Source organism: Notamacropus eugenii, chromosome 1 (genome assembly GCF_028372415.1).
Source record: "Notamacropus eugenii isolate mMacEug1 chromosome 1, mMacEug1.pri_v2, whole genome shotgun sequence".
In the NCBI taxonomy this organism is placed as follows: domain Eukaryota; kingdom Metazoa; phylum Chordata; class Mammalia; order Diprotodontia; family Macropodidae; genus Notamacropus; species Notamacropus eugenii.
Window position 1 is genome coordinate 13,292,474 of NC_092872.1, and position 21,354 is coordinate 13,313,827.

A 21,354-nucleotide genomic window follows, 5' to 3' on the forward strand; every position below is an offset into this window, starting at 1 on the left:
CATGGACAGGTTAGAGGTCAGAGACTAATGCACAGGCCCAAGGAGCTGCGTGAGGAAGGGCCTATCAGAGAGAACATGGAGTCACATGGCCAGGGGACAGTGTTGGGGGAGGGCCAAAGGTCAGAAAACAGTCTAAGAAGCCCCACCTTCCTGAACGTGTTGTAGTCTTCCTGTAACCTTACTGGGGGACACTCAGGGAGAATGGACGTAAAGATTAATAAAGGCTTTCCTGATTTCACAACAGGTATTGTTCTTTGCTTAAGGTGAGCATGTTTCTCACTGTGGGGGGCTTGTTAGAGAGGCTCACTTCCAATAGAAAGTTATCAATAAAAATTTATTTTAAAAACAGAAAAACCTTTTATTAAGTACTCACTATTTTCCAAACACAGTGATAGGAGCTGAGCATACAAAAATATAAAAGTGAAACTACCCTGCCTTCACAGGCTTCCATTCCCAGCTGGGTGAGATAACACCCTCCATAACCTCATCAGCTCCTATATATCCAATCACTACCTCTAAACAAATGTCATCTGAATGCATATTAGCAATACTGTTCTCTTTCCTTTAGCCCAGCGTCACAGTCACCCTCTAGTCCAACATATGCCTCATAATTATGCCAGCACAAACCAGAAGGTATCCAGCCTCTGCCTGAAGGCCTGTACTGCTCTCAAAGACCTCACAATCCAACAATAACAGTAATTTCCAGGGTAAGTAAATAGCAACTGAGAGGATAGGAAGAGTTTCATGCAGAAAATGGTACTTGATCTGGACCTTAAAAGGAATCAGAAGTTCTGAGAGATGAAAGGAAGGAAGGAACATATTCCAAGTACGAGGGGGAATCAGCCAAAAGGCAAAGAGATAAGAGTTCTCTATGTGGAAGACCAATAAGAAAGCCAGCTTGGGTGAACCACACGGTACATCAGAGTATACATAAAGGAGGTAACGTATACAAAGTCTGGAACGGTAGGATGACAGCAGGTTACAAAAGGTTTTAAATGCCAGCTGTGTTTATATCTAATCCTAGAGGTGATAAGAGAACAATTGAAGTTAAATGAACACAGGTACGACCTGATAAGACCTGTGCCTTATGAAAATCACTTCGGAGTGGGAAAAAAATATCAGCTATCCAGACAAGATATGCAGAAAACTAACAAATCAGTATGAAAACCAATCCCTAGCGTAGTCAAAATATACCAACAAAAGTTCTCAAAAGAGTAACTGCAAACTATTAACCACCACGTGAAAGACTTCCAAATCTCTAATAATAAGAAAAAAAATATATGTTCAAATAACCCAGAAGTCTCACCTCAGAGCCAACAAAAAAAGCAACAGTCACCGTTGGAGGAGATGAGACCCAGGGTATTCATCCACGGTTGGAGCAGCCGTGAAATCAGTACAACCATTCGGGAAAGCAATCTGGAATTATCCATAACCCTTTGTCCTCGAGATTCTAGGTCTAGACATGAGCCCCAGGGGAGTCACTGACAAAAGGGAAGATTCCATACACACCAAAATATTCACAGCAGCATTTTCAAAGTGATAAAGAACAGATAACAAAGCAAATGTCAATGATTGCAGAACAGCTGGAAAAAAAAATTGTGGTACACACAATTGTAAGGAAATACTAACATGCTCTGAGATGAACACGCTGAATACAGAGAAGCACAGAAAGACTTATATGAACTGACATAAAGTAAACAGAAGCAGGAAAACAACAGGTACGCTAACTACAACGATGTAAGCAGGGAAAACAAACACACAACAATGCTGAATGTTGCACAATGATAAAAGGTAAATTTAGCCCCAAGTAAGTTTTGAGAAGACGTCCTCCCCGCTTACTCCTTTGCACAGATCCACTGTGTGGAACCCTACACATAATAACAAGTTTGTCCAACATGTTGATCAGGTTTACTGAATTTTTTTTCCTCCTCTTCCTCCTTTTTTCCGTAAGAAAACTCAAGGAACATAAAGAACAGCTCTCTGTTGAGGGGCAGAGGGAAAGGGTTAGGAAAGCTAAGCAATATAAAAACAAAATACATCAATAAAAACCTATTTTCATGCAAAGAATATCACTTTAGCAGTTGTTTGGAGATGGACTACAGAAGTAGAGACCTGAAACAAGGATATCAATTCAGTAGCCCAGGCAAGAGAGATACGGGCCTGAAAAATAAAAATTTTGGAATGACAGAAAAGGAAAATGCCAAATGCTGGGGGAAGGGGACGTAGGTGGGGAAATAAGTATGCTAATTCACTGTGGGTGGAACTGTGAACCAGTCCAGTCATTCCGGAAAACAATCTGGAAGTAGGCCCCAAAAGTTATTAAACTACACATGCCTTCTGACCCAGCAATACTGCTAGTAGGTACATATTCCAAAGAGATCAAAGAAAAAGAAAAAAGGACTTATAGATACAAAACATTTATAGCAGCTCTTTTTGTAATACCAACAAATTGGAATCTGAGGGGATGCCCATCAATTAGGGAATGACTAAAAAAGTTATGGTACATGAATGTGATGGAGAACTACTGTACAGTAAGAAACAGTGAAGGGGATGGTTTCAGAAAAACCTGGGAAGACTTACATGATGAACCTAACAAAGATACTGTAAAGATACCAACTGTGAAAGACTTGGTATTTCTGGTCAGCGTAAAGACCCACCAGTTCCAAAACATTCATGATGAAAAATGCTATCCATCTCTAGACAGGGGACAGACTGGGGCATATTTTTTCCTCTCTTTTATTTGGTTGATGACGAAATTTGTTTCGTATGACTTCACATTTGTAATGGGTTCTGTACTTGTCTTCTCACTGGTTGAGAGAAGGGGAGAATCAGAAACATAAAATAAAATTAAATGGAAAAAATAACAGTGATACAGACCTGAATAAGGTGGTAGTCATGTGCGCAGAGAAAAGAATAAATGGCAGCTACTATAGAAGCAGAAACGCTAAAATTTAGCAATGATTTGGAAATGTGAGGGGAATGAGAATGAGGAGTCAAGTTCTAACATTTCGATTGTGAACCTATGTTATCAGAAGGGTGGCAGTGTCTTCAACAGAAACAGGGAAGTTCAGAAGAAGGATGTATGAGGGGCGGAATAACAAGTTCAGTGTTGAACACATCAAATGTGAGTTGTCTTTTGGACATGTAATTTGAAAGGTCCAAAAGATGTGAGACTGCACTTCAAGTGAAAGACTAGGGATGGATACCATCACAGCACAGTCAGCAGCATAGAGATGATAATTAATTTCATGTGACCTTATCAGGTAACAAAGAAATAAGAGTTGAGAGAGCCCAGAACACAGCCTTGCACATGCAGAGAATGGAAGGTGGATGATGATCCAGCAAAGGAGCCTAAAGCTGGACAAGAAAGAGCAATATCACAAAATCCCAGAAAAGAGAAAGTAGTCAATATCAGATACTGCAGAGATATCAAGATGACTGAGAAAAGACCATTAAATCTGAACTTCAGAGAAAACACTTTCAGCTAAGACACGAGTCAAAAACCAGATGACAGAAAGATGGAGAGTGAGTTTAGGCAGCTTTTTCTAGGAATTTAGTCGAGAGAAAAGAGATAGAAAGCAATAGTTGGAAGAAATTTCGGGATCTAAAAATGATTTGGGTGTGCTGGTTTTTTGTTTTGGGGTTTTTTTTTAAATAGTGGAGATCTGGGCATGTTTGGAGACAGCAGGGAAGAGACCAACTGAAAGGAAAGAATTAAATTAAAGATCAAGGAGATAGGATTATTGTGAGGTAATTTGCAGTGGGGGGGAATGGGAAACAGAGGGCTTACAATATGATGCTAGGAAAGACAAAGGAGCTAGGGTTACAGCCAAGAATAACCTACCCCACAAAACTGAGTTATAATCCTTCAGGGAAAATATGAATGTTTAATGTAATAGAGGACTTTCAAGTATTCCTGATTAAAAAAAACCAGCTAAATAGAAAGCCTGACATTCAAACACAAAACTCAAGCATAAAAAGGTAAATATGAAAGAATAATCATAAGGGACTCAATATAAAATTAAAATGTTTACATTTCTATATGAAAAATGACATGTAACTCTTAAGAATCTTGGCATCATTAAATGATAATTTATTATTATTAAGGGACTTAAAAGGAGTATGTATACGTAGACAGAGGGCATGGATGTGAGTTATGTTGGAATGATCACCAAAAACAATGGAGTAAGAAAGAGGGATGGACTGGAAGAAGAGGGAAGGGAAGTGAAATGGGGATTCTCACACATAAAAGAGACAAGAATTGAAGAGTTTATACAGTGGAGGGGAAAATGGGGAGAGGGAGTACCAGGCAATGCTTAAACCTCATTCTCATTGGAATTGGTTCAAAAGGGAAGAATACACACGCACGCGCACGCACACACACACACAGAGTTGTATATAGAAATCTATCTCACCCAATAGGGAAATAGGAGGGGAAAGAGAATGGGGGAGAGGGGGGGAGAGAGAACAGGATAAAAGAGAGGGCAGATTAAAGGAAATAGTGGTCAGAAGCAAACTTTTGGGTGTGGACAGAGTAAAAGAAGAGAGGAAAAGATAAACAGGAAAAAATAGGATGAAGGGAAATACACAGTTAATAACCATAACTATGAATGGAATAAACTCATCCTTATATAGAATCCAACAATATGTTGTTTACAAGAAACACTGAAACAGACACAGAGTAAAAATAAAGAGGCTAGAGCAGAATCTATTAGGATTCAACTAAGGTAAAAAAAAAAAAGGGGGGGGGGAGGGAGAGAGAGCCCAGGTAGCAATTACTATAAAAAATGTTGCAAAAATGATACAAAGCAAAAGCAAAAATAGATCTAATTAAAAGAAATAATCAGGTAAACTACATTATACCAAAAAGGTACCATTAACAATGAAGGAATATCAAATTTTTTACAGAAAGTTGTTCTGATAAAGAACCTCATTTCCCAAATATATACTGAGTGAGTCAAATTTATAAAAGAGCCATTCCCCAATTGATAAATGATTTAAGGCTATAAACAGGCAGTTTTCAAAAGAAATCAAAGCTATAACTATATGAAAAAATGCTCTAAATAACTGAATGGAGAAATGCAAATTAAGGCAACTCTCAAGTACCACCTTACACCTATCAGAAATGACAGATGCAGGAGCAGATGAGAGAAGATAGGTACACTAATGAACTGTTGGTGGAACAGGAAACTAGTCCAACCGTTCTGCAGAATAACTGAACTATGCCCAAAGAGCTATAAAACTTTGACAAAGAGATCAAAGAAAAAGGTAAAGGACCTATGCATATACAAATATTTACAGCACCTCTTTTTGTGATGGCCAAGAATTGGAAATTCCTATATGAAATTGATGCAAAGTAAAGTGAAAAGAACTAGGAAATTAATGTGTACAGTAATGGTAATGTTGTAATGATGGTCAGCTGTGAAAGACTTGGCTACTCTAATCAATAAAATGATCGAAGATAATGACAAAGACCCTTTGACCCAGCAATATCACTACTAGGACTGTATCCCCAAGAGATCATACAAATGGGAAAGAGTCTCACAAGTACAAAAATATTTATAGCAGCTCTCTTTGTAGTTACCAAAAACTGGAAGTCAAGGGGATGCCCATCAGTTGGAGAATGGCTGAATAAATCATGGTATATGAATGTAATGGAATAGCGCCATAAGAAAGGATGAACAGAAAGACTTCAGGGAGGCCTGGAAGGACTTTTATGATCTGATGCTGAGTGAAAGGAGCAGAACCAGGAGAACTTTGTACACAGCAACGACCACACTGTGCAAGAGTTTTTTCTGAATTAAAATAGCCAAAGAAGAAACTAAGTTATCACTCTTTGCAGATGATATGATGATTTACCTAGAGAATCCCAGAGATTCAAGTAAAAAATTACTAGAATTAATAAACAACTTTGGCAAAGTTGCAGGGTACAAAATAAACCCACACAAATCTTCTGCATTCCTATATATTAGCAACAAAGTCCAACAGCAAGAGATAGAAAGAGAAATCCCATTTAAAGTTAGGGTAGACAGTATAAAATACTTAGGAGTCTACCTGCCAAAACAAACCCAGGGATTATATGAACACAATTACAAGACACTTTTTGCACAAATAAAATCAGATTTAAGTAAATGGAAAAACATTAGTTGCTCATGGGTAGGCCGGGCTAATATAATAAAAATGACAATTCTACCCAAATTAATATACCTATTTAGTGCCATACCAATTAAACTATCAGACAATTGCTTTCTAGAGCTGGACAAAATAATATCAAAATTCATTTGGAAAAACAAAAGGTCCAGAATATCAAAGGGACTAATGAAAAGAAATGCTTGGGAAGGTGGCCTAGCGCTACCAGACCTCAAACTGTACTATAAAGCAGCAATTATCAAAACCACTTGGTATTGGCTAAGAAACAGAGAGGTAGACAAGTGGAATAGACTTGGCACTCAAGATGCAGTAGGCAAGGAATATAGCAACCTTCTGTTTGATAAACCCAAGGACCCCAGCTTCTGGGATAAGAACTCATTGTTTGACAAAAATTGCTGGGAAAACTGGATAACAGTGTGGCGGAAATTAGGCATAGACCCATACCTGACACCGTACACAAGAATAAAGTCCAAATGGGTACATGATTTAGGTATAAAGATTGATACCATGAATAAACTGGAGAAGCAAGGAATAGTGTATTTATCAAATCTATGGAGAAGGGAAGAATTCTTTACTAAAGGAGAGATAGAATGCATTATGAAATGCAAAATGGATAACTTTGATTACATTAAACTGAGAAGTTTTTGCACAACCAAACCCAATGCAACCAAAATCCGGAGGGATGTAGTAAATTGGGAAAGAATTTTTACAGCTAAGCTCGGGGATAAAGGCCTCATTTCTAGAATATACAGAGAACTGATGCAAATGTATAATCATACAAGTCATTCCCCAATTGATAAAGGGTCAAAGGATATGAACAGGCAATTTTCAGAGGAAGAGGTTAAGGCTATCTATAATCATATGAAAAAATGCTCTAAATCACTATTGGTTAGAGAGATGCAAATCAAAACAACTCTGAGGTACCACATCACACCTATAAGATTGGCAAACATGACAGAACAAGAAAATGATAAATGCTGGAGAGGATGTGGGAAAGTTGGAACACTAATTCATTGTTGGTGGAGCTGCGAGCGCATCCAACCATTCTGGAGAGCAATTTGGAACTATGCCCAAAGGGCTACAAAAATGTGCATACCCTTTGACCCAGCAATATCGCTACTAGGACTATATCCCCAAGAGATCATAAAAATGGGAAAGGGTCCCACATGTACAAAAATATTTATAGCAGCACTCTATGTAGTTGCCCAAAACTGGAAGTCAAGGGGAGGTCCATCAATTGGGGAATGGCTGAATAAATTATGGTATATGAATGTAATGGAGTACTATTGTGCCATAAGAAATGATGAACAAGAAGACTTCAGAGAGGCCTGGAAGGACTTATATGACCTGATGCTGAGTGAAAGGAGCAGAACCAGGAGAACTTTATGCACAGCAACAACCACAGTGTGTGAGAGTTTTTTCTGGTAGACTTAGATTTTTGTAATAACACAAGAACTTCTTACCAAAAAAAAAAAAAAAAAAATCCCAATGGAGGATCTCAAGGCAAAATGCCTGCCACACTCAGAGAGAGAAATATGGAAGTCACTCACATATTGTAGCAGATCATGTTTGTGTATGTGTATGTGTTTGTGTATCATGTTCTGATTTGTTATACGATTTCTTTCATTTATCTTAGTCTGACTACATAGCATGACTATAGTGAAAATATACTCAATAGGAAAGTATATGTAGAATCTATACAGAATTGTATGCAGTCGTGGGGAGGGAGGGGGGGAGTGGGGGGTAGGTGGGGGGGATAAAATCACAATTGTATGGCAGTGATTGTTAAACATTACAAAATTAAAAAAAAAAAGTTTTTTCTGGTAGACTTCGAGCTTCGTAATAACACAAGAACTTATAAAAAAAAAAATTTTTTTTAAATTCCAATGGTTTTTTTATTAATTTATTTAACTTTTCAACATTCATTTTCACAAAATTTTGGGTTCCAAATTTTCTCCCCATTTGTCCCCTCCCCTCACCCCAAAACACCAAGCATTCTAATTGCCCCTATCACCAATCTGCCCTCTCTTCTATCATCCCTCCCTTCCCTTGTCCCCATCTTCTCTTTTGTCCTGTAGGGCCAGATAACTTTCTATACCCCTTTACCTGTATTTCTTATTTCCTAGTAGCAAGAACAGTACTCGACAGTTGTTCCTATAACTTTGAGTTCCAACTTCTCTTCATCCCTCCCTCCCCACCCCTTCCTTTTGGAAGGCAAGCAATTCAATATAGGCCATATCTGTGTAGTTTTGCAAATGACTTCCATAATAGTTGTGTTGTGTAAGACTAACTATATTTCCCTCCATCCTATCCTGCCCCCCATTGCTTCTATTCTCTCTTTTGATCCTGTTCCTCCCCAAGAGTGTTGACTTCAAATTGCTCCCTCCTTCCATTGCCCTCCCTTCCATCATCCCCCCCACCCTGCTTATCCCCTTCTCCCCCACTTTCCTGTATTGTGAGATAGGTTTTCATACCAAAATGAGTGTGCATTTTATTCCTTCCTTTAGTGGAATGTGATGAGAGTAAACTTCATGTTTTTCTCTCACCTCCCTTCTTTTTCCCTCCACTAATAAGTCTTTTGCTTGCCTCTTTTATGAGAGATAATTTGCCCCATTCCACTTCTCCCTTTCTCCTCCCAATATATTTCTCTCTCACTGCTTGATTTTGTTTTTTAAAGATATGATCCCATCCTATTCACTTCACTCTGTGCTCTCTGTCTCTGTGTGAGTGTGCTTGTGTGCGTGTGTGTATGTAATCCCACCAACTACCCAGATACTGAAAAGTTTCAAGAGTTACAAATATTGTCTTTCCATGTAGGAATGTAAAGAGTTCAACTTTAGTAAGTCCCTTATGACTTCTCTTTGCTGTTTACCTTTTCATGCTTCTCTTCATTCTTGTGTTTGAAAGTCAAATTTTCTTTTCAGCTCTGGTCTTTTCATCAAGAATGCTTGAAAGTTCCCAATTTCATTGAAAGACCATTTATTCCCCTGAAGTATTATACTCAGTTTTGCTGGGTAGGTGATTCTTGGTTTTAGTCCCAGTTCCTTTGACTTCTGGAATATCGTATTCCTCACCCTTCGATCCCTTAATGTAGAAGCTGCTAGATCTTGTGTTATCCTGATTGTATTTCCACAATACTTGAATTGTTTCTTTCTAGCTGCTTGCAATATTTTCTCCTTGACCTGGGAACTCTGGATTTTGGCCACAATGTTCCTAGGAGTTTCTCTTTTTGGATCTCTTTCAGGCAGTGATCTGTGGATTCCTTGAATACTTATTTTGCCCTCTAGTTCTAGAATCTCAGGGCAGTTTTCCTTGATAATTTCATGAAAGATGATGTCTAGGCTCTTTTTTTGATCATGGCTTTCAGGTAGTCCCATAATTTTTAAATTGTCTCTCCTGGATCTATTTTCCAGGTCAGTTGTTTTTCCAATGAGATATTTCACATTATCTTCCATTTTTTCATTCTTTTGGTTTTGTTTTGTGATTTCTTGGTTTCTCATAAAATCATTGGCCTCCATCTGTTCCATTCTCATTTTGAAAGAACTATTTTCTTCAGTGGGCTTTTGAACCTCCTTTTCCATCTGGCTAATTCTGCTTTTGAAAGCATTCTTCTCCCCACTGGCTTTTTGAACCTCTTTTGCCAATTGAGTTAGCCTATTTTTCAAGGTGTTATTTTCTTCAGCATTTTTTTGGGTCTCCTTCAGCAAGGTGTTGACCTGCTTTTCTTGCATCTCTCTCATTTCTCTTCCCAGTTTTTCCTCCACCTCTCTAACTTGATTTTCAAAATCCTTTTTGAGCTCTTCCATGGATGTGTGGGATACAGAAGCCTTGATTTCTATGTCTTTCCCTGATGGTAAGCACTGTTCTTCCTCATCAGAAAAGAAGGGAGTTAATATCTGTTCACCAAGAAAGTAACCTTCTATAGTCTTATTTCTTTTCCCTTTTCTGGGCATTTTCCCAGCCAGTGACTTGACTTCTGAATATTCTCTTCATACCCACTTCGCCTCCAGATCCTCCCAGCCAGCACTTGGGGGTCTGAGATTCAAATGCTGCTTCCCAGCCTCAGGGCTTTGGGCGGGGGTGGGGCTGCTATTCAGTGTGAGATTAAGTTCAGGTGCTCAGGTGGGGGCAGGGCTGCCACTCGGGACTCAGTTCCCTCAGGGGGTTTATGTGGAGACCTTCAACAATGGATCCGAGCTCCTGCCTGCTTTGGGAGCCCCTGTATGCCGCCCCGCCCTGCTGCTGCCTCCCGAGGGGGCCCGAGCCACGGGGACACCTCACTCCCCTGTCAGCCACCCAAAAAGACTCTCTCACCGACCCTTGTCACCTGTGGGTGGAGGGACCTGCACGGGTGGCTGCTGGAGATTCTGTCCCTGAAGCCTACTGGGATCTGCTCCTCTTGGTGCCGCGCGGCCAAGGCTGGGGGTGCGCGATGGACCTTTCCCGTCAGGTTTTCAGGTCTCTCTGGAACAGAAATCTTGTCTGCTCCGTTGTTCTGTGGCTTCTGCTGCTCCAGAATTTGTTGGGAGTTCTTCTTTACAGATACTTTATGGGCTGTGGGTTCGGAGCTAGCATATGTGTGTCTTTCTACTCTGCCATCTTGGCTCCTCCCCCTCCCAATGGCTTTCTGAGGCAAAATGCCTTCCACACTCAGAGAAAGAACTATGGAATTCATTCACAGAATGTAGCAGATCATGTTTGTGTGTGTGTGTGTTTGTATATTACGTTTTGATTTGTTATATGATTTCTTCCATTTATTTTAGTTCGTCTACATAGCATGACTATAATGAAAACGAATTCAATAGGAAAGTACATGTAGAACCTATACAGAATTGTATGCTGTCTTGGGGAGGGAGGGGGGTAGTGGGGGGTAGGTGTGGGGGGGGGGTTAAAATCTTAATTTTATGGTAGTGATTGTAGAACATTAAAAAATAAATTAAAAAAAGATAATGCCAAAGAACTCCTTATGAAAAAATGCTATCCCCCACCAGAGAGAGAACTGATGAAGTCTGAGTACAAATTGAAATATAATTTTTGTTTTATGTTTTCTTCTTTTTTTTTTTGCAATATGACTAATATGGAAATGTTTTGCAGGACTTCACACATATAACTGATATATTTTTTGCCTTCTCAGTGGGCAAAGAAAGAGTGCAAGGGAGAAAGAGAATTTGAAACTCAAAATTTAAAAAGAATATATATAAATAAATAATACTTTTTTTAAAAGTAAGCATCTACTAAGGTTCTACTATGTCTAAGGCACTGTGCTAGATGCTAGAGACACAAATGCAAAAAAAATAAAACGATCAACTACCTTCCCAGTGTTATGTCAAATTACTCCCCTCTATTTTGCTCTCCATTCCAATCAAAGTGGCCTAACCATATTTTCTGGGCCTTTGCAGAGGAAATGCCCAACATTTATCAGACACTCCGTCCTCACTTTCACCTCTTATTTACCACTTTTCTCAAAGGACGGTTCAAGATACTACCCCTTACAAAAGGTCTCTCCAGATTTCCCTAGTTCGTGTCCTCTCCCTCTGGAAACTCACCACTGAACAGAATTCCTTAAAGCAGGGGCTGTTTCACATTTGTCTTTATATTTCCAGTGCCTAACAAAGTGCCTTGCACACAGCATGGTCTTCTAAGTGTTTGTTGCCATGAATTACATCATTACTAGTTAGTATGCAACAGAGTTCTATATATTCCCATCCCCACCCCCCAAAAAAACTGCAGATACGCTGCTTGAACGTCTCTCATTCACATAACAGATCTCCCTGGATCTGTCTCCCTTTATATACAGGACATGTAAGAATTCTTTCTGCTCGGCTTTCCTGGGCACTACACAATTTCTGTATTATATAAGCCGCTCATATTTTGGTTTTCTTTTTTTCCTGGGGGCTGCAGAGGAGGGGAATAATTACTTCAAAACTGAAAAAAAATTTTAATTTAAAAAAATCAATCCATTGCCAAACACTGGATCATGGAACATGCATCATAACCATAGCAAACCACAGGAACTTAGAGCACTGATGACCATCTTGGATCTTTGTATAATACTATACTAACAACCTCTGGTGTAAATAGACTACCAAAACCCAAATTCAATATGGTAAATAGGCTGAGGATAGCATGTTCTAGAAGGTTTAATCCTAGTACTTTAGGATTTTATAGGTGACATTCAAAATCACCCCATTCAGAAATCTCTACTTCAGGATATCTGGGCTTTCACACTCTCCTCAAAGACTTCCAGGAACAGAGAGCTCACAGGAGGGTCTATTCCTTAACAGGTCAACATCATTTGTTAAGAAAGCTCCTCTACCAAGAGGACAGTCTGTTCACTCAACAATTCCCTGTTTATTACCATTTACCAAGAGTTTGATTGCTTTTGAGGGTTGTTACTGTAATTCCTGTGTACATTGTTCTCTGGTCCGACCTTCTTTAGTCCACATCAACTCATACACGCATTCTCACGCTTCCTTGAATTCTTTCTTCACTATTTTCTCGGAAGACAACATTATGGTATTATTTATAACCTCATTTCTCCTCTCCTCTCCAGAGGAGTTCAGTACCTAGCTGACAGTCTTCTTTTCCACCCAATCCATTTCCTCATACTTGAGCACCTTAAAAAACAGAAGGCCTCGAACACTCACCTCCCAGTTCATCTAGCTCCAGTCCCACGACCCTCGGCAACCGTCCCAAACGTTGCCTCTTCAAACTCCATTCTCCCTCCACACCATTTCCTGCTCCCTCCCTCTCAACAAAGTACCTCACCTCCTATTTCAAGAAAAAACACCAAGACCACCCTGGGAGCTCCCTGTGCCCTTTTTCCAGATTTCTCTCCTTTGTTCCCGTCTCTGGAGATGCTCCTTCTTACCAAAGTTAGCTTCTCTACTTGTACCCTTGGAGGAGCTCCAATAATCATTCCTCCTGGGCTCTCCCTCCTCATCTTCAGTTTACCCCAACTTAGTGACTTCTCCATTACCTAAAAGCTTACCGAGGTTTCCCCAATGCATATCAAAACCTTTCCTTGGAGCCGTTCCTCAACAGATAAGTAGTCAAAGGGTATGAAAAGACAGCTTTCAAAAGAAAGGTAAACCATCAACAAGCACAAGAAAAACTGCTCCAAATCATGAATGAGATGAAAACTTTAAAAACCTGAAATTTCATTTCATTTCATACTCTGACAAAAACTACAAAAAAATGAAAGTAGATAATAAATGTTTAAAGGGTTTTGGGAAAGCAGGCAAACTAATGCACTGCTGGTAGTGTGATAAACTGATCCAACTGTTTTGGAAAACAATTTAGAATTATATTAGAAGAGCCATTAAACTGCACATATTCTTAAACCTACTAATACCACTATTAACATATATGCTAAGAAAGTCAGAGACAAAAGGAAAGATATCCTCATCACCAGAATTAAGATGATGCTTTAAAATTTATAAAGTACTTTACATATGATCTCATTTTATCCTCACAAAAACCCTGAAAGGAAGGTGCTATTATTATCCCTATTATATGGATTAGAAAGGCAGACAGAAGTTAAGTGACTTGCCTAGGGAGTCATGCTGCCGGTAAATGTTAGAGGCCACACTTAAACTCAAGTGTTCCAGATTCCAGGTATGTGATCATCCACTGGGTCACCTGTACATATGGAACAATACTCAACAGCAGCACTGTCTGAAAGCAGAACACTGCAAATGGAGATACCCATCAATTAGAGATTCATTCATTGTTGCCAAGAATGTAACCAATTGTTGTGCCATAAAATGATAAATAGGATTAATTCAAAGAAACTTAAAACAAGTAATAGGAAACAAAATAAGCAAAACTAACATTCAGTGACCTCGGTAACATAAAAGAAAACAATACCGAAAGATATTGCCATGATCAGTCTTGCTGATTCCAGAAGAAATGTCTCCTCTTAGGAGAAAGAAGGTGGACTCTGGGTGCAGGGAGGTAAACACACATTTTCAGGCTTGCTTAACTATACTTCTTATTACAAGGAAAGATGGCCAGCTGTAGAAGGGGGACCCCCAGAAAGTAGCTAAATTTTTAAAAAAGACATAAGTAAAACATTTATTTTTTAAAAAGAATAAAGAAAAATCTTCACTTGAACACTGCCATCCCTCTATTCGCTTTAAGGTTAAAGTACCAGGAAAAAAATTCACTATACTCCTCTCCTCTATTTCCTCCACTTACCACTCATTTTAAAACTTTACAGCCCTTTTTTGTCTTTGTTTTCCAAGTGGCTGGAACAGGTCATTGCACGTAGGGTGGACTTAATTTTTGTCGAATATAATTATAACAAATAATTTTTAAAGTAACAAATATGTAGTCTATTAAAAATTACCTAAGCCCTATTATTATTCCATTTTAAAATACTTTAATCTCCTTCAATAACCCCTTGAAATATTCAGAATTATCCTCTGCCAGAGCTGGTTATTTATCCTTTTTTACAATTATTTCTATCAGAGCCTCAGTTTCTCCACAAGATCTTCTCTATACCTCTCAAAATAATTATATACTATATTAGATCCTGATTTGAATATTTGGTGTGTACGTGTCTTGCTTCATCACTTGCTTCTAGCTTCTCCTGCATCCTCTGAAGCACATAGCTTATGTATGTAGTGATACTCAAATATTTAAATTTAATCTAATATTGCATAACGGAAAAAAATAACAGGACAAGTAATGACTGCCACTAAGTTATTGTATAACCCTGGTCAAACCACAGCCTCCCTAGGTCTCAGTTTCCCTTACTTATAAAAATAAATCATTTATGTATAGTAATGACATGTATGATTCAACAAAAATTCAATTAAACATTTATTCAGCACCTATTATACACAAAATGCTGAAGATACTGAGATGAGTAAAAACGTGGTCCTGACTTCAAAGAGCTTTTATTTTGATGACAAGTCAAATACATAAGTAATTTTTATACAAATTAGCATATACATACATGCATGCATAGGAAAAATATAGGAAGAAGCAGACTGAGACATTCAGAAGGAAGCTATCACTTTCTGAGGGGGGAGGGTTGGAGGTACAGGCAGAACACATTGCAGCATAGAGGGGAGAAGAAAGGGCACTTAAATTAGGTCTTGAAGGATTCCAAATCTAGGAATTAATTCCATCTTCCATGACCAAATTATATTACCTAACTTTGAAAAGTTAGGTAAACGTCAACAGACAAAAACTTTCTTGGTTTGATTTTCTACTTTGCTCTCATCTCATACACTATTCTCAATCCATGGGCAGGTAGATGTGAAGATCAGTGACTCCTCACTCTCTACTGCCAACGAGGATCCCTTTTGGGCTAGCTCTTAAGATCTGCCTTCTTCAGACTCAGTCTCAAATTCCTTCAGTTAACTTTCATCTGCTTACATTTAGTTAACGTCAAATTACATTAGGAAGAAGGGAAAAATATCAGAAGGGCTTCATTCAGAAAGACAAGAGTTCTTCCAGAATAGTTTTTAAGATCTCTGTATGTGTGACTGCCTTTCACAGGAAAAGTAACTGTCATAGACAGTAATCACTATGTTTGAGTGAAAACCCCATTACAGACAAAAGAAAATCCTTTCATTTGCAGCTGCAGTCAATCTTTGCAAGTCAGTCCACTTGGCAAGTGGCTCTCCTCCTCTTGGCCCAGAGTCTCTGACAACGAGCCACCCTTTCCCTTAATGTTATGCTATACTGGCCTCTGTTGTGCAGTGGTCAGAAGCTATGCCACAACGCTGTAACTTGGGCTTTAGAATGTCCTTCAAGCATTCCTCCTGCCTTCTCCTCTTGCAGTTGCCCCATTTCTGCGAGCCAAACAACAGCTGCATGGGTATCCTGCTGTGAGCCCTTCTCAGTCCAGACTCACCCTAACGAAGTTGTGCTGCAAAGGCCTAGGTGACTAGCTACATTCCAGGATCTCATCTTGCTGTTTAATTATAAATATGCTTGCATAATGCTTTGATATCACTGCTGCTAAAAAACAAATGAAATGTCTGTGCCAAGTTCAGGGCTTCTAATCCTGACAGTAGCTATCAGTTTTTTACAGCCCCTCAAGGTAGTGTCAAGATTGATGCATACAGGTAATGCTTGCCTTGTGTCCCAGAATCTCAAAGGCCCCATGGCCCTCCTGGTTTGGTTTTCTACTTTGTTCTCATCTCACATGCCGTTCTCAATCCATGGGCTGACTAAATATAAATGGCAGTGACTGCTCATGGTTCTTTATTTCCAATGAGAATCCCATTTAGGGTAGCCCTAACAGCAGCCTTCTTCAAACTCTGTTGCAGATTCCTTCAGTCTTCACTGAAGATGCAAGGCTGACACTCAAAATGTTTGTTCCTCCTGACACCATGGTCTCCAAGGTCCTTGATGTTCTAAGAAAGATGATTTCCACTGCCGGTTTTACAACACCACGTGTACTATGAATTATGTATTTTTAATTCCAAAACCTTTTATCTTGCTTTAAGGTCCCTTGCAAATCTAAGGTCTGTGAGCCCACAATAATCAAAATGTGCCAGATAGTATGTTTCTGGAGAGGGGCAGGAGGGAGAGCTGAGAAGAACATGGAATGTCATTAAAACAAGCTAACAATGATAAGCTCTAGCAACTCCAAAAAGTCTAGCAACCAACAATCTTTCAAATATTTACTTAGAAAATTTCTTTGCAGCGCCAAAACATATCCTAGGTCCCTTATTTGCATCCTGGATCTTAACTTTGTGGAAAAGACTGAAAAATAGTATTTTTGTCACATACAGTGGTGATGAAGACTACTTCAAACAGAACGGCATTTACTCTAAACACACAATTATGGAATAGCCTTACGGTGTTAGCTATTCCAAAAAGGTCAGTCTTGCTTAGTAGCTGCCAAGACCCAAGACTGATAATGGCATCAAATTGCTTTTATAAAAGCCAGTGAACAAGATACAGAAGTTTAATGTGGGCCTCTAAGATCTACCATCAACCATTCACCAATGCCTTTGGAATATGACCAGTGCACAGAAGAATCATCTTTTTATGAAGAAATCATTCTAAGGCTACCAGACTGAATAGGAACTGGAAAGCTGTCATGCATTTTGAAAACCAAGCAATCTTTTTTAATGCCTAGTAGTGTTAGGATAGGTCAAAGGACAAAAAAGAACAAGAGGTCAAATCTTGGACTTTGAAGACAATGAATGGTCTGTTAGGCCTGTTTCTCTGTGATCTGTTCAGTGACCAGTAGGAAAAAGATGGGGAAACCTGATTTCCAAACTAAAAGGGGAGTTCAGGCACAAAGCTAACCAACTAGCATTTTCAAGTTTATCAGTTACATAAGTGAAGTAAACTGAATCCTCAGGTTACAAAGGGTTGTGGTGGTTTTATATGTTTAAAAAAATCAATTTGTAACGAACTCAGGAAATTTTCCCACTGAAGCATTATTATAAGCATGGGAAGGCCTAAAAATCTAATCACCAAAACCTATTTAGATAGTATCACCAACAATGAGGTTCCAGAGTACAGCTGAACTACCATATTTAAGAGTTTTTAACCTGAGTTCAAGGTCCTCGAAATATGGGTTACTTTGCAAAAGGAAAATAGCAACACTGTATATCAGATAACAAACCAGGTTCAAGTCTTGCCTCTAACATATCCCTGGTTGGTGACCCTGGGCAAGTCATTTAAGTTGTCAGTGCCCTATGCCAAAAATGTTGCCAAGGAGATGCCAACCTGAATTTCCTCATTCAGGAATTCCCTATAACAATAAGGCAGCAAGATGCCACAGTAGAGCGCTGGATCCAGTCAGGAAGACCTGAGTTCAAACCCAGCCTCAAACACTAACTGTGATCCTGGGGCAAGACACATTCACCTACCTGCCTCAGTTTTCTCAACTGTAAAACGGGAATCAGAATAGCACCTGCCTTACAGGACTGCACTGAGGAACTAAGATAACATCAGTATAGTAAAGTACCTGGCATATATAGGCATTTAATAAACGCTTATTTTTTTCCTTATTCCCCCCACTGAAATCACAGGCCCAATCTCTTAAGGTAGAAGAAAATAAGCAAAAGGAAGAGTTTCTCCCCTTTTCTGGAGAGACACAAGGCAAGATTTGTCATCACAATTTTCCCACTTTCTGGTCCTGATTCATTCGTTTCCCATAATCCATCTCCTTAGTCCCCCTACCTACTGCACTCTTCTTTGGACTGACCCCTTATCTCAAGGCAGTCTAGATTTGAAAATTACTTATACTTAGATGTCCCTTCGTTGCCCCTTACATAGACTATTTCAATAACTTAATTAGTCTCCCTGTCTCACCTCTAACTGCCAAAGTGCTATGTCTAAAGCCCAGATCTAACCAAGTCACTTCCCCAACTGATCAACTCCAGGCTACTTCTAGAAACGAGCACAAACTCAGAAGTTAAAGTCCTTCCCAATCTGGCCTGATCCTTGCTGTCCAGAATTACTGTGTCTCACACTTCTTTAAGCACCCTTTGCTATTCCCTCAACACCCCACCAATTCCAATTTCGGTAACTGTGCACACTACCCCTCCAGACTGGAAGGCAACACTCCTTATCCCCAAATGTTGAAATCCCTAATTTCCTTCAAAACTAGGTTCAAGAGCCACTTCTTTATGAGGCCTATTCTGAATCCTCCAGTTTCTAGTCTCCCCCAAGATGAACTTACTCCACTTTGTACATGCTTATATCTGAGTGCAGAAAATACAGTGAGCTCCTTGGGGGCAGAATCTTTGTATTCCCATGCCTAGCAAACAATAAGTACTTGAAAGATGCTTGTTGACTGACTGACTGATGGTCTTTTAGTCAGGTTGGCCTGGACTCAAATCATTCCTCAGCTGTGTTAACCTTACCGTCTCTCCAGCAACTCCCTAGAGTTTATTCACTAAGCCTTGGACCATTTTTGTTCTCTATTAATAAAAGGATAGATATCTATCACACAGACGAAATCAGACATTTCACTTCGTCTTTTTAAAATGGGAAAGACAATACTTGAACTACCGACCTCACAGGGCTATTGTGATAAAAGCATTTGGAAAACCTTCAAGTGAAATATAAAATTAAGTTACTATGGACAGCCCAAGATAACACCTCCTTGGTGGAAAGTGAAAGTGAAAATATTAATGGAAGTAAAGGAGAAGAGATGGTGGAAGGAAGGGAGAGGAACAATAAGCCATCAGTTCAGAAGACAATCTTCACAGCTTTGTAAAAATGGGCCCAAACTAAAAAACCAAGAAGTGTAACAGGAACAAATGTAAAGTCCCACACTTCCATTCACAAAATCAACTGTACAGGTAGGCTACTTAGAAAAAGAAGGCGCTGATCCCAGTGAGTTGACACCGGTCAAATCAGACCTGGAGCATGGAGTTCAGGTCTGGGAACCATCTTTGAAGAGGGACGTGGGGGGGGGTTAAGCAACCAAAATGTCTCAAAATTGAATCATACGAAGAAGAGCTAAATAAACTAAAAATGATCAGTCTGGAGAAAATGTATGAGGAACTTGATCACTGTGTTCAAAGGTGAAAAGTAGTCAAGTTAAAGAAAGATTAAACATGTATAGCTCCAGAGAGCAGAAGTAGGACCAATGTGCCAAGCACTTAGGATGGAAATAAATATTGGGCCAACATAGGAAAGAACTAGTACTTAAGAGCTGTCTGAGAACAGAATGGCCTGCATGATCACTGGAGGTGTTAGAGCCAAAGTCAGGGGCCCAGTTTCAGGAGCTGAATAAGGCAAGCTTTAAGGTCCCTTCCAACTCTAATCATCTCTGAATTCAATAACATTTATTATTAGGGGAAAAATTCAGAATGAGAATTATGCTGGTTTCTCTCACTCTTATGCTAATTAAAAGAAAAAAAACTTTTGGCTGAAAACCAAAAACTTTACTAGTTGAAAGAGGCTATCCCACCAGGAAGGGAGACCTTATCTATACTGACAATGTTGATCTGTTGGTCAGTTATTTGATACAGAAGAGAGTACTTTGCCTCAGTCCTCTCACAGGACTGAGAAGGTGCCAATCTTAGCTGTGGTCACTGACTTTGTGCCTGGTCTTGGCCAAGTTACCTCACCTCTCTACTGAAAAACAGACTAAAAATCCCTTTATCCATAAAGATTTGCTTGACTTAATGAGTACAAAGCATTTAAAAGCAAATGGCCATACATGACAATTTAATCCCCAACAGGTAAAAGGTATGAAAATTAATTATCTCTTAAAAGACATTCTAAATGAGCATGGACTCTTAAAGAATCACAAAGACTGATTTATAGTGCCCCTAATTCTGCCCTTTGGGGCTAAGCAGAACAAATTTAATCCTTCTTCCACAGGACAACCCTTCAAATATTTAAAGGCAAACAATGTCCATTTCTACCTGGTCCCCAAAACTCTTCTTCTCCAGATGATCACCCTGCCTTTCATTTCCTTCAACTGACTCATGGTTTCAGGATCACCCTTCACCATAATGATTACCTTTTTGTGAATATAACATCATCCGTAATAAAAAAAAAAAGTTGCATGTTCCCAGGAAACAGTACCCTGACCAACAAACACCCAAGCATTCCTGTGTGATAGGTCTCTTCCTCTAATGGAGAGGCATGACTCACCAAGCTACCAGATAGATGAAAATATCCCCTCAGGACAGCCACCTCCTTCTGCTCTAATTTCATGCTCATCAAACAACTTTCTGATCATTGATTATACTTCCGAAAAGAAAGGAGATACCTTCTTACTACATAAGTACCACTGTGGCCTTTATGACAGACATGTCTCCCACCTTAAGGTAGTAAATCAGAAGTTCTTGTTTAAAAGTCAATCCCTGAGTGTGGTTAGATTGGATTAGAGGCCCACAGAATGACTGTTGTTTAAAAAAATACTTTAAGCTTTTCAAACTAAGTCTGAAAAGCAAGAGTTAAAATTAAAATAAAATTTCTCCTCCAAAAAATGAAGTATGTTAACTTGAATGGGCCATTAAATCTTATCAACAAACTGAGGAAAGTCTCAAAAGAGTAGTTCTACGCTAAGGGTCCACAGCTACTAGAGGACAGATCTAGTGATCAGGAGCAAGAGACAATATTTGTTGGGTCTCATCTTGCTTAACAACTCAATATATCTTCTATTAAACAGGCAACCTATAATAGTTGAAGTATGACAACTGGTCCCACTAAATCCAAGCGCTCAGCCTGCATTCAAGACTGATTTATAAAAATAGCAGCAGC

At 39.2% G+C, this 21,354-nt stretch overlaps 1 protein-coding gene across 15 annotated transcripts in view; it reads right to left on the reverse strand.

Moving 5' to 3' along the window:
* Positions 1 to 21,354, reverse strand: part of MAP4 (microtubule associated protein 4) — a 236,621-nt gene that overhangs the window by 213,579 nt on the left and 1,688 nt on the right. The window lies entirely within an intron of this gene.